The 27,275-nt window shown below is 34.6% G+C and overlaps 1 protein-coding gene and 1 pseudogene across 3 annotated transcripts in view; one reads left to right on the forward strand and one right to left on the reverse strand.

The window, feature by feature from the left end:
- The window catches only part of GALNT13 (polypeptide N-acetylgalactosaminyltransferase 13), an 800,956-nt gene that overhangs the window by 624,245 nt on the left and 149,436 nt on the right, over positions 1 to 27,275 (forward strand). The window lies entirely within an intron of this gene.
- On the reverse strand, positions 22,229 to 24,041 carry LOC140505732 (methylsterol monooxygenase 1 pseudogene; annotated as a pseudogene).

A 27,275-nucleotide genomic window follows, 5' to 3' on the forward strand; every position in this document is an offset into this window, starting at 1 on the left:
TTTAATGGAATAACTGCCATTTAAAATAAGATCCATGCTTATTGTATGTTACACCATCTCATGTATTGTTCCTGGAGCTCCAGGATGCAGAGCCCGGAGTCTTTATACCCAAATCTCTTATTGAAATGGGACTCAAAAGGAACAAGACCTTTTATTGACATTATTACTAGAGGCCAGTCTCTGAAGAGTTCCAGACCACCAAAGATGATCTATATGAACGATAACAATAGAAAGTAATAAAAAAGAGGCTGTGAGAAATAAATGGGATTTAAGTGCTAAAATGGCAGGGGATATATATGTAGTGAATATAAGGAAAAATATTTGTACTATAAAAATAAATGTATATATGATAAATATGTATACACATATTATATATATATATATATATATATATATATATATATATATATATATATATATATATATATATACACACACACATGCACAATTAGGAGGCCAGAGATAAGAGAAAACTTGTTTAAATAATTTGAAATTGAGGAAGGGAGGTAGAATTGGATTATAATCCTCTCAGCATCAAAAATTCTTCTTACTGGAAAAATGTAAATATAGAGAGTAGCCTTGAAATGTGGCAAAAGTGATAAAGAACTTGAACATAATGGAGAGAACATTGTAGAAAAAAATAAGAGAGAAAAATGAAATGCAAGAAATCAAAAACTACTTTGATTTCAGTAGAAGAGCCAGGGAGAATTACACGACAAAAGGTATGTGGGAGCCATATCTTGGGAACAAGAGCACTTATGGTATTAGTTTAGAAACAAGCTGTTTAGAAATGATTAACTACCAAGAGAGAGCCAATTATGGGACCAAGCTATTTTAGAATGATCTTTCTTCCTTAAGGGAAGATGGTAACAACAACAACAAAAGAAGGATGGGATAGTACACAATCAATAAAAGAAGCATTTATTAAATCTCATGTCCAGAACTCTGAACTTAGAGGAAATGATTCTTTCATTAGTATTTCATAAAATGATAGTATAAAAGTTAACAGCACCCAATTGAAAATGTAAAAAGTCACTAAGCTATTAATTCAGCAAGAGATAACAGAAGTCCATAAATAATGATTTTTTAAGGAAAATCTGCATATTACTCTAATGAAATCATTGCAGTGGAAATACAATGATGGAAAATGAGATAGTTTATGTTTAAAAGAAGAAACAAAGCAGCACTTTGGGTTCTAAAAAGGTGGCAATTTAGAAATATATAGATATTTTTCAGATGAACTCATAATATCATACTCATATATCCAGCTCTTTCTATACAAAGTGATGGCTCTTCATATTGAGGCACATAAGTAATTTCTTTTCCTAATAAAACCAGTCCTGTGAGCTTGATCCCAAATGGGATTAGTCAATAATGCCCAGATTAGTGTATGATGTCAAAGCTGGGAATGGTGACTTGGTCTCTGTTGATGTTTATAGCAATATTAAAGACCTCTCTGAGAAAAATGTCTGCCAGATATAGAGAAGTTCCCTCTTCAGATGCTTTGGTTATCTAAAGAATGGTTATATGTGGAGAAAAATTAAGCTAAGAAAAGAGAAATCTGGTCAATTTGGTCATGTTTACCTTTGATTTTTCTCACCTAACATGGAATGGATGCTACAGATATTTGCATGATTCATTTGGTAAAAGTTATAAGATTGATAAACATTTCAGTTATGTGGGGTATATACATTTGACTTTACCACTTGGGAGACTCAGACCACATTTTCTGACAGAAATAATTCCTTAATGGGATAGAGCATAATGTCCCCCATTGTGCTAACCAATTTACATCAACAAATAAGAAATTACTGGATATGATATAAGAAGATCTGAGTTGAAATCCTAGCTCTGGATTATGACCTGTTCAAATTGGACAAATTGCTTAACATCTCTGGAGCTCAGTTTCTTCAGTACAACAATTCAGATCTATTAAGACTATGATATCTCTCTTTAATTTGCTTCATCAATTTAATGTCACTAATTATTTAAATTGACATTTCCTCACTTGGATGCCCTGTTTTCACTTTGTTTTCTTCTTATTTAGTCATGATTTTTCTCTTTTTTTTTGATAGCCAAATGGTAGAACCCAAAACATTTATTTGGAAATGACTCATATTGGTAATTAATCTTTTCATTACTATTACGATATTTTAGTTGGCATGTATATATTATTATGTTGTGTTTTCTATGCATAGTAACTTTTTTCATGGAGTATTTATGCTATGTCAGAAGATTCTCAATAGTTTCTAAGCCTTTGAACATTGTTATTTTCCATTCTTGAATTATGCTTTCCAAAGTATTTTTACTGTCCTTCCTTACCTTTGCATCAAAGTTGTCACATACCAAATTAACAGTTGATTTAACTGAGATGGCTTTATAGAATTCATCATGGAATTATTTATTTTTCACCCTCTACAACAGATATTGTCATAAAAGCTGCAATTATCGTCATGGTGATTTGATTTTTACAAATGCTTTCATGAACCCTGCAATATGAGATGAAATCACCTAACGGTCCATGGAAATGTTTATTATTGCTTTTGGACAAAGGCATCACAAAAATACCTCTTTTAGTTGCCTTTCTCAGGAGAACCTGTGAACCACCCTTCCACACAGGTGTGATTTCCTTTTTCTCTGATTTCATTTATAACTATAATGTCAAGAATGGAATGGTTCAGTTCACCCAATACTATTTCCACTCATTGGTCATTGGGCAAGGGGTAGAATCACACTGAAATTAGGAACCAGAGAAGGCTTTGGCTGGTAAATAAATTGACTAATGGACTTATTTGTGTGCTAATTCTGCAAGTGCCCAACATTAATAACAAAGATGTGATTGACTGAGTAGCATGAATGCAAATATCACAAAAATTTGAATCACCTTAAGTGGACCATTATAAATATCATCTACATTTTGGCCATTATCTGTGTCCCTTTAATAAAATGGACATCTGTACTTTTAACCTATTGTTTTGTGTGAAATTTATTTAAACATAATAGCCATTTTGTCTTTAAAAGCATAAAGATTGAATGGACAAATGAACTTTCAATGAAATATGAGCTGATTAAGTGTACTTAATACATATAAAAGTAACGAGTTCTTAAAAGCTATTATCAGAGTTGAAGTTCTCAATCATAGCTTAACTCTTCTTCTCTTCAGAACTGAAGTGCAGGTCTAAACCATTACCTCAACATGAAATGTACCTCTGGGTATGAGGTAAGGTTGATTACAGGTACCCTAACCACACTGCTTCAGATTGTGGCAGAGTATACATTTATTAGTTTGACTTATCAACTCATTGTAGAAAGCCACAATTCTTATGATCCTTTAAAGAGTCAACAATATTCTAAATGAGTTCAATCCACTGTGTCAGTTCTATACATAGAATAATTTGAAGGCAGGTCTATACATCTATTTAATTTCCACCAAACTAATTAATTTTGTTTTCTTCTTCCAAATGTTATAGTATTTAAGCATTGAGCAATGGATCAGATTAATGAAATACCAATCCAATTTCTTTCTGACTATTTCATCTATGTTAGTGATCAAAACAGATCAATTGTTGGGAGAGGCAGTTGATTTTTTCATTGCAAAACAGTGCATTTTCATTGTAAAAACAGTGTGTTTTTAGAGAAAATACACAAAAATGTTACTTAGGTTGGGGGTAGGAGAGAGAAAACAGCTTAGACAAGAGGAAAGCAAGGACCAAGGGATCACTGGAAAAGGGCAGTACTACTGATGTCTCTGATCAGAGAAGTAACCTTCACTGATATACATATTGCACATCCTAAAATGGTTTAAAAGAGAGAAGACAGATTCCTGCAGGCTATGATGTTTTTAATGAAAAATATTGATAGTAAAGTGACATCAGTGTGGAAAGGCATGCATCACTTGGTAAGAACCACAGCAATATACTGATTCCTGAATCAGTTAATTTGGTTTTCTGTTCCTTGAGTGAAAATAAGGAAGATCTAAGTCCAAGCTGTATATCTGATACATGTTAACTGTGAAATTTTGGTTCAATCACTTGATCTCTCAGGGATCTAGGTAACTTTAAGACTCTAAGATCCAGAGAAGATACTTATCTACTTTTGTAGGAATTTCATCATCCACAAGTTTCCAATATCAGTGAAATTATAGGTACAATCCCTATTCCTGATGTTTTAAGGAAAGGAAAAATAATGAAAATCTTATATTCCAATTTTAAAATTTTCTCAAAATTCAAGTAAATTGTAGTTTTAAATTTGTGCCATTTGGGATAGCATGTATCTTTTTGCAGTTTCTACCATTTAGATTATCAGAAGGAAAATTTATTTCTGAATTCTCAATAAATTTAAAAGGAAAATGCTTCCATCTACTGGCTGCTATGTGTAAGAGTAGATGCACCAAGAAACGTAAACTCCTTTTGAAAATAGGTTTGAATTTTACAATAAGGTTAACCTAGAGAATTAATAATGTTTTTAAATTGGGTCTAATTAGAAATACTAGATTTTTATAGATTTAATAAGCAGAGTGACATAAGCAAACACTATCACATGAAAAGTTTATGTACATTCATAGAAATTCATGACAAATATTTTCTAGAAAAAGATTTTTATATAGCAGCTACTTTACACTAAGTAATCTGTAAAATGAAATCGAAATTATTTAGACAGTTCATGTAAAAAAGACTCCTGATTAACAGTTAAGCATATATATGCATATATATGTATATGCATAATATAGACACTTGTTTCCTATGTATTTTACATACAAATGTATATGTGTGTTGAGAGAGAGAGAGAGACAGAGAGAGAGACAGAGAGAGAGAGAGAGAGAGAGAGAGATATTCAAGTAGAGTCGATTTTTTTGTTTGTTTGAATGATCCTAGGTAACTGTTTCAGTTTTTTATTTCATTTTTCATGAACAGACCTGGCCTTAATTGAATCCCTAATTAGACTTCACATTGTATATATTTAATGTGAAGGATAGCTTAATATTATTTTCTCACATACCTTATTGATATGATCTGTGGTTTAGTTTTTACTGATATAAACCTAGCTAACCTCCTTCTAGGAACTGTCATCCTTGGTTTCTGAAAATATATGCTCAAATCCCAAGCCTACACCTAACAGTGGTATCTTAGTCAAATCACTTCACTATCTAGTCTATTCATCTTTAAAAAGAAGTGAGGTGGGGAGGAAGGGAAGTAGCCACCAAGGACCCTACCAATTCTGTCATTTTGTGATTTCACATATAAGTCAGTGACATAGTTTTCCTCTCTCCTGGGAATACTCTCCTCTAACAGTCTTAAGCAGTGATAGGACTTCATCTGAATGAGTTTCTTAAATAGATTCTTTGAGATGAATCCCAGAAGCTATTTTGACTTCCCTTCTTTTGTGTCCCCAACCTAGTAACAAAGGATGCTGATTAATTCCTTGATAAAATAATTATTCCAGAAATGTGACTGTTTAGTAAAGTTGAATAAACTGCATAACTTCAGTTTAGTTTCTTAATTTTTTCATTATGCTTGAATTTATTTTAAACTTAAATACAAAATAAGAAAAGAAAAATAATTGTCATATACACAACAGTACATAAGAGATGATTCAATATAAAGCAATAAATTTTGATTTCAAGAAAATCTATATAATAAATACTAGTTATTATTTTCCAAGCTGTACCTTTTCTTTTCTTCCTTGTAAGTTTTCATGGATCCTTTACTGTGCACTTTGTATTTTATTTTTCCCCTTCCTACCCCCCAAGACAGCTACAGTACACACATACACATACACACGCTATCTAGCACAGCTATGTAAATATATACACATATATACACTTATATGTACATATGTATGCATAAATATCCATGAACATACACATATACACTCAAATACGTATTCAAAAGACCACATTACAAATATTTCCACTTTTCTTCCTTTTCTCTGAAGGCGAATAGCATCTTCCTTCATAAGGACCAAGTCTTTCCATATTTTTCTAAATCCACCAGCTCATCATTTCCTGCACCACAACATTATTCCGATCCAATAACTTTCTATTTAGGAGATTGTCTGTGAGAATTTTCCCCCCAATTTTCTGTATTCCTTCTATTCTTGGCTATACAGGTTTAATTTATGCAGGAAAATTTTAATTTAAAATAATCAAAGTTATTCATTTTATACTTCAACACTGCTCTCACCTTGTAATATGATTTAAGGTCTGACACTACTGAATCTAGTTCCTTCACATGTCTCCTCCTCTCCTTGGTTTCCTTGAAGTTCTTGATCCTCTGCTCTTCCAAATGAACTGTGGTATTATTTTTTCTAACTCAGTAAGATTTCTTTAGTAATTTAATTGGGATGGTATTACATGGCTAGGTTAATTAAGTAAAATTGCCATTTTTATTATATTAGCTTTATCTACCTATGCACAATAGATATTACTTCAATTATTTAGATCTAAATTCATATAAAAGGCATTTTGTATTTATATTCATGTAATTCCAATGGCTAATTTGGAAGGTATATTCTCATTTTTGTACTATCTAGTTATTTTATGTGGTCTAAAACAAATGATTAATGGGGCTGACCTATAGTATTTCTCTATTTTTCTCTTTTGGTTAAATGTAATTTTAACTTTAAATTTGTCTGAGATTATGATTACTGTCTCTGATATTTTCATAATAAGTTCTACACCTCACATTTATTTTATGTTTGCATATATCTCTCATTTTTATAGCATTTCCTTAAAGCAAAATACTATAGAATTCCAAATTTTAATCAGCAATCAGTTTCCATTTTATGGGTATATTCATCCCATTCACATTCTAAGCTATAATTTTGTGAATACTTTTCTCCTTTCTATTTTCCTCACTCTCCTTCTCACCCTCTTCTTATCCCTCTACATTCCTCTACTTTTACTCACTATCTTGTCCTCCTATTCCTTCATCTACCACCCTCTAAGAATTCCTCCATTATCTTCTCCCTCCACCCTATCTCCTTACTCTAATTTCATTCTGAATTTACATTTTATAGTCTTCTAAATATATGTTGTTCCCTCTTTATCCAGTTCCTGTTAATCTACACATCCTTTTATACCTCCTTATCCTATTCCCTGTCCCTCCCTTATCCTCTCCCTCCTTCCTATTCCCTTGCCCTCTTTTTTCTGTCTGTATTTATAAGACTTTCATACACACACACACATACATACATACATACATGTATACATACATATTCCCTTTTTAACCTATTTCTGATGGGTAGGTAGGATTCCAAATCTATCCACCCTCCTCTCCCATCTAATTCCTTTGTATCACTTCTTCCACTTGTACCTCATTTGTGTGAGATAATTACTTTTTGCCTTTTCCTATATTATTTTGCTTTTTAGAATCACATCAAACCTCACTCTTTCAAACTACTCAATTGCTAATAACCATCTTAGACATGCAGTTTACACTTCTACATATAAAATGCAAACAGGTTTTCCTTATTGAGTACCATGTCTTTGAAGTTTGCTTTCTATTTCTCTTGAACCTTGTATGTCAAATTTTCTATTTAGTCCTAGTCTTTTTCGCAATAAAATTCCAAAATCTGACAATTCATTGTATGCCCATTTTTTTTCATTTTTTTCATTCAGGATTATACTTAACTTTGCTGGGTATGTGCTATACCATAACTCCAGTTCTTTTGCTCTTTGATATATAATATTCCAAGATCTGTGGTCTTTTGGTGTAGTCACTGATAGGTCCTGTGTAATTCTAATTGTGTCTCTGCCATATTTGAATTTTTTTCTTGTTGCTCATAATATTTTCTCCTAACCTGGGGGTTTCAGAACTTGGCTGTAATGATCCTGTAGGTTTTCCTCTAAGGATCTCTTTCAGGTTGCCATCAGTGGTTTTTTTTTCCTATTTTACTTTTCCCTCTTATTCTATCACTTCAGTACAATTTTCTTTATTTCCTGTATCATTGTATCAAGACTTTTTTATTGTTGCTTTCAGGTGGTCTGATTATTCCAATGTTTTCTCTTCTTGATTTGTTCTCCAGATCAGTTGTTTTTCTAAGATGTTTCATATTCTCTTCTACATTTTTATTCTTTCTATTTTGCTTTTATTATTTCTTTATCTCTTATAACTTCTGGCTTCCCTTTGTCTAATTATAATTTTCAAGGAATTATTTTCTTTGTTAAGATTTTGCACCTTCTTTTCCAGTTGGCTGACTTTCTTTTCATAATCTCATTTTTCTTGGATTGTCATTCCTTTTTAAAATAGAAATCCTTGTTCTTTTATATGATTTTTGTAGTATTTTTTTAGTTCTATGAATTGCTTCAGTAACCTCCTCTGAAGATGAACCCTGGTCTTCTCTATTTCTACTGTAACTTTCTATTATTTTTCCTTTGCCTGCTCATTAAAAAGAAAATAGCAGCTTATTGTTCTACCTATCTCTGATATTTGATTGTGGAGGATGATGCCTCTAGCCTCAGGGTCCTTCTTACTGCTATTTTTTTGAATTTTGTCCTGGGCTCAACCTCTATCCTTCTTTCCTCTTCGCTTTCTTCCTCCTCCATGCCACAGCTAGGGCTGCTTGGCACACTATGCTGGAAATGCTCTAGCTCCCTGAGAACCCACCATTAGCTATGACTTTTAGTTCTCCTCTCTGGCCTGTAACCAAGACTGAAAACTCAACTCTCTTGTAAGTGCCCAAAGCCAGCAGTGCACCCCTCCCCCCACTTCTCCCTTCACTGGATGTGTGCTGGTCCTTTTTCATTCAGAATCTCATCTTGTCCGCACAGCTGCATTGCTAGGCCTAGCATCTCTTGTCAGCTGAGGCTCCCTCAATCTTTCCCTACTCAGATGCATGACTCCCCATACTGTTTGGGAAAGGAAAATTCCTGTGGTTGGGGTCCAGAGTACCTCTCAACCCACCTGCCCCCAAGGCTCACTGTTAGCTGTTTCAAGGGTGTTTATACTTCACTTGGGCAGAGCCTCTCTCCTGGGATCTTTCTTCAGACCTTCAGTTTTTCCAGGAGGACCACTGTTGTACCCCAACTCTTCTTATTTTTGTATTCTACATTGATCCTGAGGCACTCTTTTATCTTGTTTGTGGAGAAAATCTGGACAGCTTGGAATTTTATGACTTAGTCATCTTCCCAGAATCCTCTCCTGTTTCATTTCTTTAAAAATTATTATTCATTTTAGACATTATTTTAGAAAATTGAATTCCAAATTCTCTCCCGTCTTCAACTCCCTCACCCTTTGAAAAGGCAACAATATATCAATTATACATGTGAAATTATAAAAAAAAACATAATTCCATATTAATCATGTTTCAAAAGAAAAATGAAATAAAGAAAATTGTACTTCAATTTTACTCAGAGTTCACAATTCTCTTTCTGGAGGTGGATGGCATTTTTTAATCATAAGTCCTTCAGAACTGTCCTTGAATTAACTTGATTGGAATAGCTAAATCTTTCACTTAATTATCCTTACAACATTGCTGTTACTATGTACAATGATTTCCTGCTCACTTCACTTGTCTTACATTTTTTCTGAAACCACCTTGCTTATCATTTTTACAGGAAAATAATATCTGATTACAACCATATAGCACAACTTGTTCAGTCATTCATCAATTGATGTGAATCCCCTCAATTGCTAAATGTTTACTGCTTCAATAAATGCTTTTGTAGACATGCATCTTTTATTTTAATCTCTTTGTGACACAGAGCTGGTAGTGGTATTGCTGAGTAAAAGGATATGCTGAATTGTATATCTTTTGGCTATAGTTCCAAAGTGTCGTTTAGAATGTTTGGACTACTTGACAAGTCCACAAATAGTGCATTAGTGTACCTATTTTTCCACATTCCCTCCAGCATTTGTCATTTTTTTCTCTCATATTACCATATCTGGTAGGTGTTATGTGGTATCTCAGAGTTTCTTTTTTTATCTAGATTTTTCTAATCAATAGGAAAATAACTCTGGAGAAATCCAGAGAATATTTTTCATTTGACTGTTGATAACTTTGATTATTTTCTTCTGAAAACTGCCTGTTTATATCTCTTACAATATTTCAGTTTTTGATAATTCACATTTTAATTTCAGAAACAAGAATTTTGTAAGAGGAACTTGCTGTGATTTCCCCCTAGCTTCATGCTTTCTTTTTTAATTTTGTCTGTATTAGTTCTGTTTGTGCAAAAACTTTTTAAAAAAATTTCATGCAATCAGAACAACCCATTTTACTTCCTCTGTCATCCTCTTTATTTTGCTTGGTCATAAACTATTCCTTTATGTATAGATCTGACATGTACAATTATCATGCTCCTCTAATTAACTCATGAAATATCCCTTTACATATAAATTATAAATCCATTTTGACCTTATCTTGGTAAATTTTGTGAGATGTTGGTCTATGCCTTCCAAGCTGCTTTGTAGTTTTGCAGTGATTAAATATTGGAATCTTGTCCCCAAAGCTAAGATCTTTGGATTTACCAAACACTAGATTATTTAGTTATTTACTACTGTGTCTTAGGTACCTATTCTATTCCACTGTCCTACTATTCTATTTTTTAGACAGTACCAAAGGATAACCACCAGTTTGTAAGACAGTTTTAAATCTGATATTTCTATGCCACCGTTATTCATAGTTTTTCATCAGTTTCTTTGATATTCTTGACTTTTTGATCTTCCAGGTAAAGTTTTCTTAAAATTATTTTTTCTAACTATAAAATAATTCTATGATAGTATTTTTTGATATGGCACTGTATAAATAAATTAATTTAGTGGAATTTTCATTTTTGTTACATTGGCTTCACCTATCCATGAGCAATTGATATTTCTCTCATTGTTTAGCTCTGCTTTATTTGTGTGAAAATTATTTTGTAATTCCTTTTATATAACTCCTCCTTTTTACTTGAAAGGTGGGTTTCCAGTTATTTTATGTTGCCTACAGTTGTTTTAAATATAATTTCTTTTTTATCTCTTCTGGATTTTATTGGTAGTATATCAAAATGCTAATGATTTCTGTGGATTTAAGTTTTTTTTTTGTTTCGTCTAGCTTTTTTATTTCATTCTAAAGCGTCCTCTATATTGTAATATCATCTGTTTTGTCTCTTCATTGCCTGTTCTCCTTCCTTAAATTTCTTTTCCTTGTCTTTTTGCTATAAGTGGCCTTTCTAGTGGTGGTGGTGGTGGTGGTTGTCCTTTGTCTTCAAAGAGGACCAAAATGACATCACCATTTTAAAGTGAAATTTCAGTGTGTCCAACTGTGACTGATCAGACCAATATGAGCTCAGAATGCTCTACCACAGGTTGGGCACAGATAGTCCATGTGAATATTTGGGGTGACTATCCCAAATTTGTGCATCATACGTTTACTTCGTGCTGTCTCAATTTTGCTTTGCTCAAAGAGTACAGAATGTTTTCTTCTGTGTGCATGTCACACTGAGCAGTTTTGTGCCAGTGTTTCCCATGTTGCCCAGTCAAATCCAAAGTTCTTGAGAGAAACCTTGAAAATGCCCTTGCATTGTTTCTTCTGGCCATGTGATTGCCTGCCCCATGCAAGTTCTCCATAAAATAGTCTTTTTGGCAAATGTACATTTGGCATTCAAACAACGTGGTCAGCCCATCGGAGTTGCGCTCTCTGAAGCATAGTTTGAATACCTGGCAATTCATCTCAATCAAGGACTTCAGTGCATGGTACCTTATCCTGCCACGTGATCCTCAGAATCTTCCTAAGACAGTTCAAGTAGAAGCAGTTCAGTTTCCTGGCATGACACTGGTAGACTGTCCATGTTTCACAAGCCTACAAAAAAGAGGGCAGCACAACGGCTCTGTAGACCTTCAATTTGCTAGTCAGTCTAATACCTCTTCTCTCCCAAGCTTTTCTTCAGAGCCTCCCAAATGCTGAGCTACCTCTGGCAATGTGCACATTCATTGTTAATGTGTACATTCCTGGAAAGTACACTACCAAGGTAAGTGAACTTATCCACAGCATTCAAAACTTCTCCATTTATTGTAATCGATGGTTCCATGTATGGATGGTGTGGTGGTGGATGATGGAGCACCTGTGACTTTTTGGTGTTAATTATTAGGTCAAAATTAGCACAGGAAGCAAAGAATTGATCCATACTTTGTTGCATTTCAGCTTCAGAGGCTGCACTGAGTGCACAATCATCTGCAAACAGAAAAACATGCACCAACACTCCCTTCTCTTTGATCTTGGCTTGTAACCTTCTTAAATTGAAGAGCTTACTATCAGTACAGTAGTTGTCCTTGATGCCGTGTTCATCCTCATTGAAAGCATTTGTCAACATGGCTGAAAACATCATGCTAAAAAGCATGGGAGCAAGCACACAGCCCTGTTTCACTCCACTGGTGACTGGGAAGGCGTGAGAGCTTTGTCCTTTATCTAGAACCTGGGCAAACATGCTATCATGAAATTGATGTACAATATTGATGAACTTCTCCAGGCAACCAAATTTTGACATAATTTTCCATAAGCCCTCACAGCTAACAGTGTCAAAGGCCTTGGTCAGATCTACAAGCATTGTGTACAGACCTCTGTTCTGCTCCTGGCATTTCTCCTAGAGTTGTCAGGCAGCAAACACCATATTGACTGTTCCTCAGCCCTTTCTGAAGCCACACTGACTGTCAGATATATGACCATCTTCCAGGTGAAGGATCAGCCTATTAAGGAGGACTCTAGCAAGAATTTTGCCAGCAGTGATTAAGAGAGAGATCCCCCTGTGATTGTCACAGGACAACCTATTCCCTTTACCCTTATAGTACATATGTACTATATGTACTTATATGTACCTTATATGTACAGTGGAGGCATCCTTGAACTCCTGGGGGTAATCTTCTCTTGCCATATAACCTGGAAAATTTCAGTCAGCTTTTGTATGAGCAATAGTCCCCCTACTTTGTAAAACTCAGCTGGAATAGAATCAGCACCAGGTGCTTTACCACATGAAAGGACCCTAATGGCCCTCAAAAACCTTTTTTTCAGTTGGAAGCTCAGCTAAGGAGTGATTGAATTCAACCTGAGGTAAAAGGTCAGTAGCCTCAGCATTGATTGATGATAGTGTGTTGAGAACACTATTCAAGTGTTCAGCCCATTTCTCTATGATCATGTCCTTAGCACTGAGTAGTTGTGATGCACCATAGGTTTTTGGTCCATAAATAGCTTTCAGGGAATCATAAAAGTGCTTTGGATTGTTACTATCAGCATAAAAATTTCATCTGCCTTCCTACTGAGCCAGGAATCCTGCATCTCTCTAAGCTTTGCTTGTACTTTTCTTTTGATAGAATTGAATGCTGCCTTCTTAGAGGTGGATGAACTATCCTGCTGGTAAATCCTGTGGAATTCTCATTTTTCATTTAGCTGCTTCTGAATTTCCCCATCATTTTCATCAAATCAGTCTTGGTGTTTGTGAGTGTTCTGACCCAGATGAGCAAATGCAGTGCTGTACACCAAATCTCTGAACACTGCCCACTCCTTTTCTGCTCCACTGTTGCCAACTGTATGTTGTCTCAACTTTCCCTCCAAGTCAGCAGCAAACTGTTCGTGCTCAGAGGAGAGCTCTAATTTGTTGACATTAATTCTTCTGGTAGCCATTTTGCCTTGGGTTCGGCACTTTTGATGAATGCAGATATTTAGCTTAGAAAGGATAAGTTTCTGATCAGTCCAGCACTCTGTACCACACATTGCCTTTGTCACTCTCACATCTTGTCTGTCTCTTCTCCTTACAATCATATAATCTATTAGATGCCAATGTTTGCTGCAAGGGTGCATCCATGAAGTTTTATTGTGTTTTGGTAAGGGGAAGACTGTGTTGATGATGAGAAGGCCATGTGATGCACAAGTCTTCAGCAGTAAATGACCATTGTTGTTGCTGTTTCTAATTCCATTCTTCCCTAGGACTCCCTGCCAAGTCTGGTAGTCTGACTCTAATCTAGCATTAAAGTCTCTCAGAATTATAAGCTTATCCTCTTTTGGCTCATTGACAATAAAGCTTTCTAGATCTTCATAAAATTTTTCTTTGACTTCATCAGGGTTTGTCATGGTGGGAGCATAGGCACTGATGATGCTGCATGTCATTTTCCTGCAAGTGGCAATCTCATTGTCATGAGCTTGTCATTCATTCCTTTTGGCAGGCATGCCAGCTTGCTGATTAGATTGGTTTTGATTGCAAAACCCATTCCAGCTTCATGGCACTTCCCTTCACTGTGCCCACTCCTGAAAAAGTTGTATCCAGCTCCAACCTCAGTAAGTTGGCCTTCATTTGCCAACCTTGTTTCACTCAGGGCTGCTATTTGGATGTGATACCTGTTGAGTTCCCTTGCAACAAGAGCAATTCTTTCAGGTCTACTGGATTTTGTGCTGTCTATTAGTGTATGCACGTTCCATGCACCAATGGTGAGTGAAATCATCTTTGTAGATGTTTTCGTACCTTTTTTTTGTGTTTCGGCTGCATAGTGAGATTCCTCACCTGGGGCAATAATCAAGTCAGGGTTGGGTAACTAGGCAATGTTTAGGGCACCTTTTCTAGCCCCCTTCCTCACACCAGAAGGTGAGCAGTGTGACCCTTAAGAGGCTGCTCAGACACCCAGGAGGCTTCTGAGTCCCACTGCTGCTTCCAGTGAGAAATGACCCTATGGCCTGGGCCACCTGTGTGCAGGGTTATAACTACAGGTCCTAGTGTATCTGCACCTGCTGCTTCATCACTTGCCTATCGCCACAGGACTTTGAGACACAATAGTGAAATGGTATGGGTGATGTCTTTTGATTGGTACATAAACTGGATTTAATTGAGGCAGAGTTGCACTAAGTTGTCAGTCTCACTCTCTCCTCTGGAGTAGTCATAGTGCAGTAGCAGGACAGAGTCAAGATGGCTGATGATGGCTCAGGATGCAGTGTATGACCTTGACATCTTTAGTGTCTAACCAAGCTCTAAGTGCTCCACATTGCCTGCTTCATCTGCCTTCATGGCCGTTGGAACAAATTGTTCTCAACCACCCATTCCACCAAATGAAGTCTTCCCATGCTTGAGGTAGACACCTCCCTAACTCACCAACGGTTTTGAGAACCCTTGGTTACCCTCACCCTGGTTTGGCCCATCTAATTAAACAGTTACCGGAATGTGGCCGCTGTGCATGCTGCATCATCTTGGAGCCACAGGTGAGAGTTAGGTGGAACAGGTAGACACCAAAGATGGAAGAGCCCTGAAAAGGGCTCTGCAGCCATCACACCAAAGGTACTGGTACTGATCCTCCCTGAATGAACCCTACATCCCTTTCTAGTAGAATATTGAATAATAACAGTGATAATGAACTTCTTTGCTTAATCACTGATCTCATTGACAAGGATTCTAGTTTATTCCCATTATATAAAAATAGCTTGCTCTTAGATTTAGGTAGATACCACTTATCATTTTCAGAAAAACTCCATTTATTCCAGTTTTTTAGTATTTTAAGAGAAATAGATGTAATTTATCAAAAAAGATGAGTATATATTATTTGTAATGTATCTATTACTATAATCTTATGATTTTTATTAAACAGATCACTTGTATTTATAGATTCACTAATGTTGAACCAGTCCTATAATACTAGCTTAAATCTCACCTGATTATAGTGTGTGATGTTGGTGATATATTGCTATAATCTTCTTCAATACATTTTATTTAAAATTTTTGCATTGATATGCATTATGGAAATTGACCTATAGATTTCTGTCTTGGTTTTTTATCTTTCTGGTTTAGGTATCAAAAGTATATTCTGTCATGAAAGGAATTTGGTAAGACTCCTACTTAACATATTTTTTTTCAAATAGTTTTGAAATATTGCTATTAATTGTTCTATAAATGTTTGATAGAATTCACTTGTAAATTCATCAGGTCCTGGGGTTTTTTCTTAGGGTACAAAATTATGACTTATTCAATTTCTTGTTCTAAGATAGGCTTTTTAAATATTCCATTTCCTCTTTTAGTCTGTGAAATTTCCATTATGGGGAAATATTGATTTCACTTAGCCTGTCAGTTTTGTTAGCATATGATTGGGCAAAATAACACTTAATAGTTGCTTTAATTTTATCTTCATTAGTGACATATTTATCTTTTTTATTTTCATTTTTGATACTGGTGGTTTTTTTCTCCTGTCTTTCTATATTAAATTGATCAATGGTCTATCTCTTTTATTGTTTTTCCCCCATACAACCAACTCTCACTTTTTATTTATTCAATACTTTTTTCTTTCCATTTTATTATTCTTTATTATTTTTAAGATTTCTATTTTGATATTTTTTTAAAAACAGATTTTTAACATATTCTTTTCCAAGTTTATTTAAATTCCATACTCAATTCATTTATCTGCTCTTTTTCTTTTCTGTTAATATAAGCATTGATGGATAGACATTTTTTCCTAAGTACTACTTTGGATATATCCCACAAATTTTGTCATGTTGTCCCATTTTTGTCATTCTCTTTATTGAAATTATTTGTTGGTCTTTTGATGATTTGTTATTTTACCCATTCATTGTGTAGGATGAAATTATTCTGTTTGCCATTAATTTTAATCCATGTTTCCATTACTCTTTGTTGAATTTAATTTTTATTGTATTATGACCTAAAGATGGAACATTTAATTTTTGTGCATTTTTGCATTTGACTATGAGGTTTTTATATCCTAACACATGGTCAAATTTTGTGAAGGTATCATGTACAGCTGAGGAAAAGGTATACACCTTTCTATTCCCATTCAATTTTTGGCAGAGGTCTATCATATTTTTTTTGGTATTCAATCTCTTGTCACTCATGTCTGACTCTTCTTGACACCATTTAGGGTTTTCTTGGCAAAAACAGTAGAATGACTTGACATTTCCTTCTCCAGTTCATTTTATAAATGAGAAAAATAAGACAAATAAGGTTAAGTGATTTGCCCAGGGTTACAGAGCTAGTCAATGTCTGACAAAATATTTATCTTCCTGACTCGAGGCTCAGCACTCTATCCACTGTGCCACCTACTTACTGGTCATTACCATATCCAACTTTATAAAAATCCTTTAAACTTCTTTTCATTTATATTATGTTTAGATTTATCTAATTCTGAAAGGGGAAAATTGAGGGTACCCTCTAGTATAGTTTTGCTATTTCCTACTGTATTTAACTTTCCTCTAAGAATCTAAGTTACTGCCTTTCAGTGCATATATGTTTAGTATCAAAATTCCTTCATTGTCTATAGTACATTTCAGAAAGATAGATCATGATTACTATCTCTAAATTTTCTTCTTCAGCTGAATCACAATAGATTCATTAGAATAGATTTCATTATTTTAACTCAAAATTTGTCTTCCTATTTTGTGTGTTTCTTGTAAACATGTGGGATTTTGTTTTCTAATCCATTCTGCTATCTGTTTCTGTTTTATACATGAGTTTATGCTATTCATACTCACAGTTATGATAACTGCATATTTTCTTCCAATCTATTTTTATTTCTTCTGTTTCCTCTCTCTCTCTCTCTCTCTCTCTCTCTCTCTCTCTCTCTCTCTCTCTCTCTCTCTCTCTCTCTCTCCATCTCTCTGTCTCTTTCTCTCCATTCCACCAAAAAACTGTTTTACTTGTGACCACTATCTCCCTTAATCATCCCTCATCCCAACCTTTTATCACCTTGCCCTTCTCTTATCCCTCTCTCCTCCTACTTCTCTTTTGGGTACAATACATTTCTAAGTCCAATTTTGTGTGTATTCATATCTTCATAATTTTAATGAAAAGGAGTGAAGTTCAAGCTTTGCTTGCCATCTCCTTTTTTTCTTCTCTATATAAAAAGCTCTTCTTTTTGTACCTCATTTACATGAGATAATTCTCCTCATTGTTTCTCTCCTCCTTTCATCCTTCTTTTTTCTTTTCCTTTCATGTTTCTTTTTCATCCTTCATCTTTTTTTTTAAATCATCCTAACATAATTAACTCACACCTGTGTTCCCTGACTATGTAGATTCATTTTAACTTCCCTAATAATGATAACATTCCTAGGAATCACATGTATCTTCTTCCCATATAGGAATATAAATAGTTTAACCTTGTTAAGTCTCTTAAGATTTCTTTTTCATGTTTACCTTTATATACTTCTCTTAAAACTTGTTTTTGAATGTAAAATAATCTTTTCAGCCCTGGTATTTTCATCAGTAATTCTTGTAAATCCCCTGTTTCATGAAATGTCAAATTATGCCTCCAAAGAATTGTACTCAGTTTTTGGAAATAGGGTGTTTTTGGATGTTATCCTAACTCTTTTGCCTTCTGGGATATCATATTCCAAGACCTCTATTCCTTTAATGTGGAAACTGCTGAATCTTCTGTGTTCCTGACTATGGATCCACCATAGTTAAATAGCTGTTTTCTGGCTGCTTTAAATATTTTTCTCCTTTATCTGGGAGCTCTGAATTTGACTATGATATTCCTGGGAATTTTCATTTGGGGATCTCTCCTACTATTTTTTTCTCTTCCTTCCTTCCTTCCTTCCTTCCTTCCTTCCTTCCTTCCTTCCTTCCTTCCTTCCTTCCTTCCTTCCTTCCTTCCTTCCTTCCTTCCTTCCTTTCTTGCTTTCTTGCTTTCTTGCTTTCTTGCTTTCTTGCTTTCTTTCTTTCTTTTTTCTTTCTTTCTTTCTTTCTTTCTTTCTTTCTTTCTTTCTTTCTTTCTTTCTTTCTTTCTTTCTCCCTTCCTCACTCTCTCCCTCCCTCCCCCCTCTGTCTTTCTCTTTCTCTCTCTGTCTCTTCTAAACATATAAGTAATGAAGGGAAATAATCTAGATTCTAAAAGGAAAATTAAGTGCAAGACAAAATAGACAGTAAATTATTTTAGGAATTTGATCCGTGAAGTTTGGATTCTGTCAAAGGGTCACACTTGAGGACTTAGAGGGCCACATATGGCCTCAAGACGTCAGGTTTCCCGCACCTGGTTTAGGATATTGGGGAAATTGTCATTTATTATTTCTTTTAATATGATGTTTACACTCTTTTATGAAGTAGTCCGATAGTTCTTAAGTTACCTCTCCTTGATCTATTTTCCAGGTCAGTTTTTTTTTTAAATTTCAAATGTTTCACATTTTTCTATTTTTTAAATTCTTCTGGATTTTTAAAATTATTTTTATCATATCTCATGTAGTCATTAGCTTCCACTTTCCCAATTCTAATCTTTAAGGAATTATTTTATTTAACGGGTGAATTTTTGTACTTTTTTTTTTTTTGCCACTTGGCCAATTCAATTTCTTAAGGAGATCTTTTCTTTAATGATTTTTTTATGCCTCTCTTGACTAATTCTGTTTTTAAAGTGTTGTTCTCCTCCTAAATTTTTGTGTTTCTTTTCACAACTTATTCATTCTAGTTTTGTATTTTTTTGCATTGTTCTCATTTCTTTTCCCAATTTTTTCTCTCCCACTCTCATCTCTTTTGTTAACTCCTATATGGACTCTTGTTGAGCTTGTGTCAACTTTATATTTTTTCTTTGAAGCTTTACTTGTAGCTATTTCCACATTGTCATCCTCTTCCAAATGTGCCCTTATTTTCCTTGTCACCATCATAGGTTTTTATGGTCAGATTCTTTTTTGTTGTTTTCTCTTTTTTTAGCCTATTTCTTGACTTTAAATTTAGACTTTCCCCACCTGAATGTAGGAAATTTCTTTTCAAACTTTCAGGCTTTTTCCAGGTACTATCTGACCGGCTAGTTCAGGGGGCCCAAGAAATTTTGAGTGCTTTCAAAGTAGTATGATCTGAGGAGAAAGGCAGGCACTGTTCTTCTGGTCCATGCTATGGTCTTTACAAAGGAAGGGATCCTGCTCCCCTGCAGGTGAGCATTAGTGTTACTCTCTGTCCCTGAACTGCAACCCTTGTGTATAAGCAATAGAATTGCCCCATAGCACTTGGCCCTATGCCCAGTGTCAGCACAAGGTTGCCCGTAATTTCTTTAGGGCCAGTTGTCTAATCCTCTTACAATTTCTCTGCTGAGATCTGAAACTACTAGTGCTACTATAGCAACCTCATCTAAGGACCACTTCTAGTATTCTTATGATGTGAGCTCTGGATTAACCCTCACACAAGTGTCACAAACACTTCACCTCCTGAGTTTTCTTAGGCTGTAAAAATCTCACCCCCAACCTTTGATTGGCTATGCCATGCCAGAATTCGATATGAAGTGTTATATTAAAATTGTTTGGAGGGGAATATGGGGAGGTTTAACTGGGTGACTGCCTCTACTCTTACATCTTGGCTGTGCACTTTCAGTTTTATTTCTAAGAAGTTTATTTCTGAGAAGTAATCACAGGACATACAGGAAATACAACTATTAACTATAAACTTAATAGCGTTAACTATAGAGCCTTATGAAAATTAGCCTAATTAGCCTCATTATTACCTTTTAAATAATAGACTTATGGTAGTAAATGAGATATTTATTAATGATCCTGATACATGTGAGGCAAAATTCAATTTATATAATCAAGAAATAAGCATTTATTATATTTTTAATTATTAACTTTATTAAAACAATATTCATCAAAGCCATAGGCATTCAAAATTTGACTTGTTCATTTGTTTCTCTACCACAAAGCCATGGATAATGGTGATATTTAGATCATTACATGAGTATAAATATAACATTTTTGGTGGTATATTCTTCAATATTCCAGAGTTCCTTGTTTATACAAGAGTACGCATGATAACTTATTAAGGTAAATTATCACTCTTAATAGCCTTACTCACCATTCTAAAATATTAGCAAATAGTACAAGATTTAAATTGGCAGAGTAAGGAAGTCATATAGAAGTTGCCAGATCAGGAATTCCTAGAGAGTGAGGACCGAAGATACAGATTTTTTTTCACCTTGAAGCATTTTTTATGTTCTTAATATTAAAAATTGAAAATTTACTCCATTAATTTTTTTGTAAAAATTTTTCCAGTGGTAGTGCAATACTTCTTTTCTTTCACAAACTTCATTTATATGTAATCCATTTCCACCAGGTGAAACCAAAGAGCAAGAAAAATGAAGAAAGAAATCTAAAGACAGAGATCAAATGACAGATTCAATTTTAAACTTCATTTGATAACCTACCAATGTTGCACTTTTATGCCCATATAATAAAACTTCACTAATATTCAAAACAACTTGCTTTTGTTGTTTTCCACACCCTGAAGAAACAAAACCACACAAGTACATTATGATTGTGCTACTTCCCCACAGAGTTTTGGCAGCCTTCCTTTCTCACAGCTGCCTGAATTCCCTCATAGACTCAGAATATTTAGCAGAAGAAATGGCATTATAGAACTCCTCCTGGAATGACAGTTTGAGAATAGACAAAGAAATGAACAAGAATGAAATCATCATATATTAGATTTGGGAGGACACTTAGAGCTTTTCTACTCCAATTCCTTTGCTTAATTAGTAAGGGAATTGAGGCTTAGAAAAGGAAAGCAATGGTGTGTGTGTGTGCGTGTGTGTGTGTGTGTGCGTGTGATGAAACTGTCATCAACAATAAATCATATGTGACTGAGGGGAACACCACTGTGTAGTCTAGTGAGTTACAGCTAACTGGAGTATTATTAATTTTTTTCACATATCAAGAATATCTTTATTTGAATAGCCACAAATGCAAACAGCACCAAGTCAGTTCACTGTTACAGCATACAGATCAAAATCATGTAAACGCTAGAGACATAAGAAAAGCAAAACCATTGGAGTAGCAAGAAAGTTTCCTCAATTAAAAAAAAAAAATTAAGTACATTGCAAAAATCTCTAGCCTAAAATCCACTACTCAAGTCAATCAAGAACTGTTTTAACTTGATTATACCAGCAGTACATTGCAACTAAACAGGAATCCTTAGAAAGGAGATGCAAAATTTTCTGAATGAGAATACCATCAAAATTTAGCCCTTCCCATACATCCTGTGCTTAATGGCAATGCAAGGCTACTGGTGAATTGTGTATGCAGCTAATACTTCCTTGAATTAGAAGCTTGATTTATTCCTTGTAAAATCTAATCTTACACAAATTCTTGATATTTTGATCTTTTGGCAGACTGTAAAAAATTATGCTCAACTTTCAAAAGAAGGGAGGTCATGACCACAAGCTTGGCTTCCCACAAGGAGCATTCTCTTTTAAAAAGGCTAATGTTCAATTTCATCTTCCTTCAGGATCTATGGTCTCACCAATTTCAAAAAGATGTTTGAAAAATTTACATAACATTTTAAAAACTTTTTCGCCTTTTTTGTAAGATGACCTTTTAAATCTGCTCATTAAATCTGTAATTAAATATATATTATGTACATACATATTTCTACATACAAAGAGGCTGCATGTAAAGTAGAAAAAAAGTTCTCACTAGAGTGATAACAGAAGACTGTTAAGGTTCTTATCACTTAGACAGGATACATGCTTATTTTGGCCTCCTTGAAGCAATTTTAGCTACCATTCTCTTATGTATTTATCTTCCAGAAAGTTTATAAATGTTTAGTTTGTCTTTTTATCCAGCTGTTGCAATTTCTTCATCTTTTCAGCATAGGCAACATATCGAAAGTCGATACCAAAGAGTCTATCCCACCATGTAAACGTTGAAGCATAGTGTCCAACCAAGTTCATGTGGTGTAAATCATGATGCTGTGCACCAGTATAAAATAGTATGCATTTCAGATGGTTGAGAGGAATATCATCACCACTATACACATCAAAAGTTTCTATTAAGCAAACTGTGACCCATGCCCAAAGGAGGACTACATGGCCACCAAAGATGAAAATTCCAATAAAAATCCTGTTCCAAGAATGAGAGTTTCCAGAGGATGTGCATATTCAGCTTCCATTCCAAAAAGAACCTGAAACTCATGATGAACTTTATGTATATATTTTTATGATGTAAGTCTATAAATAAAATAGTGCCAGGTATCTTCAATCACTGCATAACCAAAACATCTGGTCAATAGCATGTGCCATCTTGGCATACTGTCCCAATCACAGGGAATATCAAAATACTTTGTAAAGAACCAGGTACCAGAAATCAAAGGTAGCTGAATGCAAAAGTAATTGAAAAGAATTAGTTTGAGACATTTCCACTGGCCTTCCCAAGTTTCTTGTTTTTCCTTTCTAATTTTACATTTTTGTATATAAGGTATGAACTGAAACAAAAATTCTGGCAAACAAAACAAGAAGTAGAGCACTTCATGAACTATGAGTGATCCCCATGCTGCAATCTGAAATTTTGTGTAACTATTCACCATGTAAATCCAAACTTTTTAAATGGGGTTTGTAGACGATTGTCAGGTAATAAGGAGTCTAAATACTCCACTGCCAAGGATACTGAACCAAAGATGCTGACACTTTCATTTGCAGCCATTATTAAAATTTCTTCAAACAGCCTTATTATTTGAGTTTCTGAGAGTCCACCAGTCACCTGTTCCACGGCCCACCCTCCCTGAGCCCACCTGGATGCCGAAATAGCAAGGTGCCCCTGCTCTGCATTCCTCTGCTCCTTTGTGGGCTTCACGATGGAGATGGGGGGCCCATGTCTTGTGTCCCTGGCTTGGCCCAGCCAGGCCTGCCTTGAGTATTATTTAAAAGAAAATAGAAACTTTCTTCCCCTTCCACTCTCCCCCTCCTCCCAATCCAGTGTCCTTAGAGGAAGAACCAGAACTAGAACTCAAGTCTTGACTCTCACGGCAGTATTCCTTCCATTATACTTTGCTAATTATCATCATTGGAGGCTAGAATTGCACATTCTGCTTGCTAATTCAATTTGCATCAGAGCTGGAAGTTTCTCTAATAGCAGCTTTCAGGAACATCTCCCAAGCCAAGTAATTTAAAGCTTGACTTGCGAACTGTACCATACATACCCAACAGATAATTCTCCCTTTAGTTTTCACATTAATCCTTTGTGATGGCAGATGCTGGAGAAGAAAGAGAGCTTGATACTGTTCCAGGCAGAAGTCTCAGGGGCCTTTTGGCACTTTTTTGCATAGAAGCAGCCATGCATGTGATCCCTGGGGCTACTTAATGATCTCCTATATTCCCCTTTCCATTTCATCACTATTAGCAATTCTAAAAGAGGAGAAAAAAAGACATGATCTGATGATTGCTATGAGGTACAAAGGATCATTTGAAAAGTTTTTGACATTTGTCTACATAGTTGCTTTCTTATAAAACATAATTCCTTCTAATTCTTTCTGATCTGAGAAGCTTCATGTCTAGACTGAAAAGTTACTACTTGTATTACATCATTTAGAATAATTTTGAGTTCTTTTTTTTAAAAAAAAAGCAAGTTATACTTTTTTGTATTAAAATCACCTTGGGGTAAAATGGCTAATCATGGAATATGGCAATTCTATGTCCTCTGAAACTACTATCCAAGTGTAAAGAATAGCAGTTTCTAATGAGAACCCATATTAATGCATGACATTCACCCATCAAAAATACATTTTCAGAAGACACCAGAAGAAGCTGAATTAACCTGCTCATCAGGAAACGGAGAGACCTGTATTTCAAGTCTATCTTAAATACCTGCTAATTGTTTGATCATGGATAAGTCACTTAAATTCTCAGTCTCAGTTGTCTCATCTGAAAAGGGGGATATTAATACAAGTACTACCTACATCCCATGGCTGTTGTGAATAAAACAATCTGCAGACTTTAAATTAGTATGTATTATTACTGACTTGTTTAAAGAAAATTGTGCATACATCTTTTTTGTAGTGGAATTTGACAAGTTATTAGGTCAAGATTTTTGGAATTATTCACCTTTGTCAATATACTTTATATCAGATATACTATCAATTAGCATTATGGAAATACAGAAGCCAGCTTTTTCAGCCAAATAACAAAAATTAGTAGTTCAACACTTTTGCCATGCTAGGAAATATCAGGTCATGATATCAGTACCAGAGGGTGTTAAGAATAAGATTATACAGCAGGGCTGGGACCTTTAAGGTTCAGTTCATGTACTATCTCCTACACAAACTTTTCTATTTCCCTTTTGTTGTTAGTGTTCTCTTCCTTCCTTAATTACCTTATTTTGGATGTAATTTGTTATTTATTCAAGTAGACTGGTATAATGAATAGTGTTGGTCTTGAAGTCAGTAATCCTTGATTTCAAGTTCCACTACTGAGACACACTGACTGTTTGACACTTGGACAAGCACTTAACCGCTTACAAAGAAAGAACCAATCTGAATCGGTGGGGAAAGTTCCTCACCTTTAATAACAAAATCAAAGGTTCAGACAAAAATTGACATGTAGAGGTAGAGATAGAGATAAAGGGCTAGAGATAGAAATATAGGTAGAGAGGGATAGGAATAAAGTTATAGTATTTACCTATGCATACATTGTACTCCTACCAAAAAAATGTAAACTGCTTGGGGGTAATGACTGCATCACTTTTGTTTTGTTTTGTCTATCTAGTGCCTTTCATATAGTAGAAACTTAATTACTACTTGTTAAATCAAGCTAAATCCACATATAACACATCCTGTAAATTACCTTATTCCCAAATAGGTTTCATATCTCTCAACTGAATCAAGATTTGTTTTGTTTTGTTTTTTTCTTTTTAGTAGACCATGTTCTCAGAGCTCCCCCTGGAAACTTCCCCCCCCCCCCCATGCTTTTTAATGATATATTTTTAATTATTGTTTCACAAATTGTTCTCCTTGGGACCTTGATACAACCTATGATTTAAAGAAGGTGCCACTAAAAAAATTTCAGGTTTATCACTTCCATGCAAAATGTTTAATATCCAACACTTATTACATGTAGTCATGTTTAGCATAAAAATTCATATTAAAAAACCTGCCCTTTACTTCCCAATTTCCTCAAACTCTCTTAGGGAGGAACCATGATGAAATAGAAAGAACGCTGGATTTCAAGCACACAACACCTGAGTTCCAGTTAATGTTCTGCTATTGTATGACTTTAATCAGATCACTTGCCTACTTTGGGCCCTTCCTCCTTTATAAAGTGAGCAATTTTAGCTAGATCATTGTCCCTTCTAGTGCTAAATCACAGGATCACGTGGAAAGCCTAAGTGAAAATCAATCTGATATCTCATGGATTAGTGTGAATATGGATTGGATATACATATAAATATAACAAGCATGATTAAACAGCTACTATGTTATAGGCACTGTGCTAAGAGCTTTACAAATATTTATCATCTTATCCTCACAACAAACCCTTGAGGTAGGTGACATAATTATCCCCATTTTAGAGATGAGGAAACTGATTCAGACAGGTATTAAGTGACGTGCAAGGTCATACAGATAGTAAATCACTAAGGCCAGATTATAATCCAAGAATTGGATTCTTGACTCCACATTTAAGACTCTATTCACTGTGTAACATAGCTGCTTCTAATAAGCATGTATACATATGCACATGCAATATGTATATGTACATATTTAAATATAATACACCTATATCATAGTGCACATATTCATATAGTCATGTATGTATATGTTCAATATATGCATGTATACTCATTTGTGTTTATGAATTCTCTCTCTCTATATATATATACTTAAATATATACATATATTTGAAATATATGTGTATATATTTTTTAAGCCTTTCTTTTATTATTTTTCTAGGCTTTCCTGTATTTCCCATATTATTTCTTATATCTCTATACTATATTTAGGGCAAAACAGAATTTTTCTCCTAAAACCTAGATACTGGGCATTTGTATTATTATATATACATATACATAATCACCAAACCAATTTAACTACTGTTTTCTAAACTAATTTATATAGAAATTCTTCTCCTGACTTCCTCATAAATATAAATTGAATGTATGTGGCTTTTATTCCTTCAATTCTATGAAAAAGTTCTGTAATATAATTTTAGAAATTATTTTAGTTAATAAGATGTGACACAGTCATCTTCCAGAATAGTGTTAGCTCCTTTTTTAAACTAATAACCACAGCTCACTAGCATAATTAGATTTTCTGATTACCTTAGTAGAAAAGAATGCTGAATCAATACATTAAAGTGGCAAGAGCATTTTAATAAATACTGAAAATTACTTTTAGTTTGTCATTTTGGTAATGAAATCAAATAACCTTGCAGGAAAGTATATATACACATTCTCTCTCTCTCTCTCTCTCTCTCTCTCTCTCTCTCTCTCTCTCTCTCTCTCTCTCTCTCTCTCTCTCTCTCTCTCTCCCCCCCACCTCTCTCTCACAGAAATACACTTGTGAACGTATCAGTATTATTTTTTAATATATAAACCCTTAGCTAGCAATACAGAGCTCAGAGATCTTAAGTGACTTGCCTGTG

The sequence above is a fragment of the Notamacropus eugenii genome, chromosome 5 (genome assembly GCF_028372415.1).
Source record: "Notamacropus eugenii isolate mMacEug1 chromosome 5, mMacEug1.pri_v2, whole genome shotgun sequence".
Lineage (NCBI taxonomy): Eukaryota > Metazoa > Chordata > Mammalia > Diprotodontia > Macropodidae > Notamacropus > Notamacropus eugenii.